Genomic DNA, 7,243 nt, shown 5'->3' with positions numbered 1-7,243 from the left:
GTTTATACTGACTGAAAACAAAGAGAGAGTATTTGTTTTCAGGAATAAGAACAGAGAAGAGAGAGTGTTCCCTTTTTTATACTTAACGAAGAAGAGCAAATAGTAAAGCGTAATTGAAGTGGTAATGTTTTTTCAGCGGAACAACAAAAGGGAGGTAAATTATTATCTCGACCAAAGGCGAACTTTTTTTTTGGCGCATAAAGAGCTGAAGAAAATTAAATTCTCTCTACAATGAAATGCTTAAACAGTTAGCTTTTTTACAGCAATTGAAGTTTTTAATTACACTTTATGCTAGGTTATTATTTTTTTATTGTTATTATTATTATTATTATTATTATTTTTTTTTTTGGTCTATCACAGTCCTCCAATTCGACTGGGTGGCATTTATAGTGTGGGGTTCCGGGTTGCATCCTGCCTTCTTAGGAGTCCACCACTTTTCTTACTATGTGCGCCGTTTCTAGGATCACACTCTTCTGCATGAGTCCTGGAGCTACTTCAGCCTCTAGTTTTTCTAGATTCCTTTTCAGGGATCTTGGGATCGTGCCTAGTGTTCCAATGATTATGGGTACAATTTCCACTGGCATATCCCATATCCTTCTTATTTCTATTTTCAGATCTTGATACTTATCCATTTTTTCCCTCTCTTTCTCTTCAACTCTGGTGTTCCATGGTATTGCGACATCAATGAGTGATACTTTCTTCTTGATTTTGTCAGTCAACGTCACGTCTCATCTATTTGCACGTTTCACCCTATCTGTTCTGATACCATAGTCCCAGAGGATCTTTGCCTGATCGTTTTCTATCACTCCTTCAGGTTGGTGCTCGTACCACTTATTACTGCAAGGTAGCTGATGTTTCTTGCACAGGCTCCAGTGGAGGGCTTTTGCCACTGAATCATGCCTCTTTTTGTACTGGTTCTGTGCAAGTGCCGGAAATTCACTTGCTATGTGGTATATGGTTTCATTTTTCGTATTGCACTTCCTACATATGGGAGAGATGTAATTTCCATATATCGTTCTTTGAACATAACTGGTTCTTAGGGCCTGATCTTGTGCCGCTGTTATCATTCCTTCAGTTTCCTTCTTGAGCTCTCCCCTCTGTAGCCATTGCCAATTGTCATCGCTGGCTAGTTCTTTAGTCTGTTTCATGTATTGTCCGTGCATTGGTTTATTGTGCCCGTCCTCTGTTCTGTTTGTCATTCTCCTGTCTCTGTATATTTCTGGGTCTTCGTCTACTTTTATCAGTCGTTCTTCCCATGCACTCTTGAGCCACTCGTCTTCACTGGTTTACAGATATTGCCCAAGTGCTCTGTTCTCGACTTAGTAGTCCTCTCCCTCCTTCCTTTCGTGTTATGTATAGTCTGTCCGTATTTGCTCTTGGGTGTAGTGCTTTGTGTATTGTCATATGTGTACTAGTTTTCTGATCTATGCTGCGGAGTTCTGCTTTCGTCCATTATTATTATTATTATTATTTTTTTTTTTTTTTTTTTTTTTTTTTTTTTTGCTCTATCACAGACAGTCCTCTAATTCGACTGGGTGGTATTTATAGTGTGGGGTTCCGGGTTGCATCCTGCCTCCTTAGGAGTCCATCACTTTTCTTACTATGTGTGCCGTTTCTAGGATCACACACTTCTGCATGAGACCTGGAGCTACTTCAGCCTCTAGTTTTTCTAGATTCCTTTTCAGGGATCTTGGGATCGTGCCTAGTGCTCCTATGATTATGGGTACGATTTCCACTGGCATATCCCATATCCTTCTTATTTCTATTTTCAGATCTTGATACTTATCCATTTTTTCCCTCTCTTTCTCTTCAACTCTGGTGTCCCATGGTATTGCGACATCAATGAGTGATACTTTCTTCTTGATTTTGTCAATCAACGTCACGTCTGGTCTATTTGCACGTATCACCCTATCCGTTCTGATACCATAGTCCCAGAGGATCTTTGCCTGATCGTTTTCTATCACTCCCTCAGGTTGGTGCTCGTACCACTTATTACTACAAGGTAGCTGATGTTTCTTGCACAGGCTCCAGTGGAGGGCTTTTGCCACTGAATCATGCCTCTTTTTGTACTGGTTCTGTGCAAGTGCCGGGCATTCGCTTGCTATGTGTTTTATTATTATTATTATTATTATTATTATTATTATTATTATTATTATTATTATTATTATTAAAGGCCCTTACCTCTTAGCAAACTTCTGCATATTAGAATGTTGATGCGAAAAGGGAAACGAAGAAATTAAGCTCAAATACAGGAAGGAATATTGTAAACATATTGAATTTAAGACAGAGAAAGAACTTTTTAACAACGACAGTAAAGGTCATTGACGCCGATTGATGAACACATCACATTACAATTATTAACTATAAAAAAAACAATAAGGTGCGCAAAATCTGTTGTAGAGGACAATCCAACTGACATCATGATATACTCGACGAACACAGAGTATCTCATCGAGAGTCCGGCTAGTGGATCATGCAGTAAATGGAGACCAGAAAGAGGCGGGAGAAGAAAGACCAACCACCTCCTGATTTTCATTCTGCATCCTATTTTCGTAATCCCTTTAGCAAGACCCTTTTTGATCTCTTTCTTCCTCTCATCCTCGAAGATCAGAGGGCTTTCTTTTCTGTTGGAGCTCTATGGTCTTTCTCGATTCAAGAGGCGTGTCTGATATCACTTGAGGGGGCGGGTCCATCGATGCCTTTTTTTTCTTTGTTTCTTAAAAGCCGAGCAAGGTTCAGGAACGGTATGTTTTTTTTTTTTTGTCTTTTTTTTGTCTGTCCTCTCCACAGCAGAGAGAGAGAGAAAGAGAGAGAGAGAGGGAGAAAATCAAGCGCCAGATTCCGACTATCGACCTTCAATTTAAATCGTTATTTTCTGTATGCTACTGAAAGAGTGGGATTGTCGAGTCTCCCGATGGGATTTAGATAACCTTACCAGTTTAGTTGTGGTTTATCCCGTCATTAGCTTCCATCATGACCTTGGAAAGCAAATTCATTCTTGTTGTCTGGGGATTCATAGCTAAGCCTATTGCTTTACACGACCCCCAGTCTGCAAATACTAAACTATCGTGAGGGACTGAGAAGTGCGAGAAATCATCTTATTTTATGTACTTTAAATAACCATAATAATTAACAAATAAAGATCTTATCCGTTTGTAGTATATCCGCCAGAAAGAGGTACTTTAGTGGTCCAGAGGAAATGCCATAGTGTTCCTAAATTATGTATGTTGGGAATAAATCTTTTGTTATTCTTGACCCATTTAGGGTTAGGATCAGTCGTGTCGAGTCTCTACGTGTTTAATGCATGCTAATTTAGCCGAGTTCCGACCACATAGTAATAACAAAGCAATTATGGTACGGAACTCGAGAGACCGTCTCTCTCTCTCTCTCTCTCTCTCTCTCTCTCTCTGCCATGCAAGCGTACATAAATATCTCGACTAAGTATTTAGTTTTTGTTATTTCACGAAGTTGCAAACCGTCTTGTAATCAAATGCAGCCTAATATGCCATGAAAACAGTGGTGCAAAATGAGTAATAACTCTTAAGAATATTTAATGTTCATTCCAACGAATATATGCAAATAAATAGATGACAATATATCCTAATGAATGGGTGAATAGCATGCGTTCAAACTTACTAAAAAAAAAGAAAGAAAGAAAGAAAGAAAAAAGGCCTCCAAGTCTCCTTATTCCTTTTTTGAAATACAACGATGAAAGTGAAGGAAGAAATCAAACAGAAAAAGTACGGCAGAATGACGTAGGTGGGAAAAGGAGGTTTTCCCAAGTAAAGGTGAAAGTGGTATAAGATGAGTCATTCCTCTTCCTCAGCTCTTTCCTCTGCAGCGCCCATGGCTGGAGCATTCTCCACGGGAGACATTGAACCCGACGGGGTCTGGCATGACTCGATGCCAAGAGAAAAGGCAAAATCGACAGAAAGGAGGAAAATATATAAGAGAACATTCAAATGACCGTTTGTTTCAATATTCGCTGCACGGCTGCTCGGATGTGTTTGTTTTAAGCAGGTTTATCGTCATCCTTGGCAGTTCGCCTGTTCAATCGTTCATTCTTAACGAATTTGTCTACGGTCCTAAAACATGTACGGATTTCTTGTTCTACATCGAGAACTGGAGATTGTTGACCGGTGTACCATTCAACAAATGAAATGAAGAGTAAAAAGAAAAAATAGAAGAAAAAAGTAAATGAAAAAAAAACAAGAAAAAAAAAGTAAAAACAAAGTAGTCGCCAATTCCGGCTTGTTTACCAGAGATGACGTAAACAGGTTCTTCAGGGCCAGGTACCGGTCTCTTGTTCTACATGTTTGTAGGTCAGACACCCAAGGAATATGTTATGTCACACAAGCCTTCCTCATCCCCTTCTTTATATTGGACAATGCGTTTAGTCATTCATGTCAACATGAAACCAGTTCAAGTATTATATGCGTTGCATTTCGATATGGATAAAGTGAGAAAGCTTTTGAAAGGAAATGGGCAATAGAGAATGTTGAAAGAAGGTTAACTATCACCTATCATTTGTTCTTGATAGTTGCCAGAGAAGGTTGTGAAGCATAATTGAATGAAATGTTCCCCAAGAGGAAAGGGAGGATATATATATATATTTTTTTTTTTTTTTGTCGTAGGAGAGGCAACGTATACAGGAGTGATACAGCAACGGCCACCAACACAATCAGGCATAGATAGATACAAACAAAAATAAGAAATAAAACGAATGCTGAACGACTTTTCACAGTTTTTATGAATAATTTTGAAGTGGTGTATATATATATATATATATATATATATATATATATATAATGTGTGTGTGTGTGTGTATTGTAGTTACATCTGCTGGTTTCAAGAGTGTAATCCTTTTGTTGGTAATTGTATCTTCACCTATTTCCAAATTATACCCACCAGCTTGCTTTCACGAATCCTCTAATCCTCTACCCTTTCTTTCCCTCTGTTCTTGGTTACAATCCTCCACATTTTCTTGCGTATAGTTTATGCAAAAATTCTCAGACTTCTTTTTCTTCACCCGGAAAATAAGCTGATACTCGGCTGTTCCTGTAAACCGATCCAGTTTGTCGAAGAAAGGAAAGAAGGCAACATCAGTTCGCAGGCTCAATGACCCCATTCTGTTTTCCACTAGGCCGAGTCACTCGTAGTTTTCCCACGAGACCCATCACGGGATACAAAGCTGCAAGAGAGCAAACAAGTGCAGAAATTGACTCCATTGATACCGGCTGGTTTGGCAAAGTTATGCAACTACTCTTGCATGTCATTCTATGACTCTATTACGTGAGAGGTTTTATTTACCTCTGTACGTTGTGCTTTTGCTCGCAATAAAATGAAAGTAAAATAAACGCTTATCGTCCAAGGAAACGCAGGATGATGGCCTTTTCAAACGCCATATCCCAGAAGAACTTTGTATTTTTGCTCACAAAAACGAGCGTTTCAAATTCAAAAGAAAACTCCGTTAGGGAAGAGCGCTTACTGTCTAGAATATTCTTGTTGTTTGTAGCTGCGTTATCTATTCTAAAATAACATTTATAAAATGAGCAACCAGTTACCTGGTTTACTAACTACGCACACACATATTTATATTTATATACCTCCGTTACATACTTACACACACACACACACTTACTTCTGGAGGATACATTCGTATAAATTTGAAGCGACGAAAACTGCCTCTGGTAAAATACAACTACACACGGCACAGTATTTGCTTACCAAAGAGAGAGAAGAGAAGTTAACGTTTACAGATATTGGATGGTAAATGAACGTTCCAACCCAAGGACACGACCTGCGATGCACTGATGGAGTCCAGGATATGTGATGCCGTGAAAGGGATGGAGATTGCTCTTGTACACACTGAAGGTTCCTGCGAAGTGCATATGTGTGTGTGGGCGCTTAGTTTTTATATAGACACCGCACAGATAAGCATTATATTTATATAAATATAAACACATATTTTATACATATATATGTGTGTTTATATATAGCATAAATGTATGTGTGTTGGCTCTAGTTACTAAACTTCGCAAATAGTAAGTAACCACAGATGGTTCCCGACTGGCTAGAAAAATTTGGACTATTTTACTGAAAAAATTCTCTGTTCTACCGTTAATTATGCAGTGAATTAGATATGTGGAAGTCTGTCGACTGTAGTGGGTACAGTCCAGGTGAGGAGGGGAATGGGACCAGATACCTCATACTAAAATATATTCTGTGAAGTTGAAGGCTACATAATACGTTATGTTCATAAGTATGCTGCTCATGAATGATATGTAATATATATATATGTATATATATATATGTATAATATGTATATATATATATATATATATATATATATATAAATATATATATATATATATATATATCTATATATATATATATATGTATGTAGTATGTATGTATATATTTGCAGCCTTTGCCATTCCTTGTTTGTTCGTGTTTATGACTGCGTGTGTACCTATTTTTACGCAAGCCGCTCAAATGTTTTCATTTGATTTTTTTATCTAGTTACAAAATCTAGAACAAAAATGTATAAATCGATGAAAATATGAGAAAGGAAACATCTATTTCAAACATTTTCAGTTTGTATTTTTTAATGGCGGAAGAAAAAGGTAAATCTTTCAAGTAATTTTTATGTGAAGTCGTCAGAGGTCATCGACAGCTATCTCTGTTCGTAATAATAACAAATAGGAAACTCGCACAGTTTTGCTTTACTTTTGCTTTCTTATTTTTATTACAATGTGGAGAGAGAGAGGTTATATTTCATTCGCTAAAGTGATGAACATATTGTCAACTTTTCAATTTTGTCAGATGTAAAGTTATCGAAATTATCACATTAAATGATTTTGTTTAGATAGTTTGCAATATATTGCTGTTTATAAATTATTAGATTTTATATATACATATATATATATATATATATATATATATATATACATATATATACACATATATATTGTAATAGCCACAATGCCCTCTTAACTTCTCAAATTCTTTGCTCTTTTTTTTGGATAAACTTGTCACTACAAATCCTCGAGCTTCAATTTTAAAGAAATTTGAAAAAATCATGATGTCCGGTAGCGGGAAACGGACATCATGATTTCTTCGAATTTCTTGGAAGTTGGAGCTCAAGGCTTTGTAGTGACAAGCGTATACAAAAAAAGAGCAAAGAATTTATGGAGTTAAGAGGGCATTGTAGCCATTACAATTTCATATGTATCTGGTAAAA

Source organism: Macrobrachium nipponense, chromosome 1 (assembly GCF_015104395.2).
Source record: "Macrobrachium nipponense isolate FS-2020 chromosome 1, ASM1510439v2, whole genome shotgun sequence".
Classification (NCBI taxonomy): Eukaryota; Metazoa; Arthropoda; class Malacostraca; order Decapoda; family Palaemonidae; genus Macrobrachium; species Macrobrachium nipponense.
Note: the sequence above shows the minus strand (reverse complement) of the source record.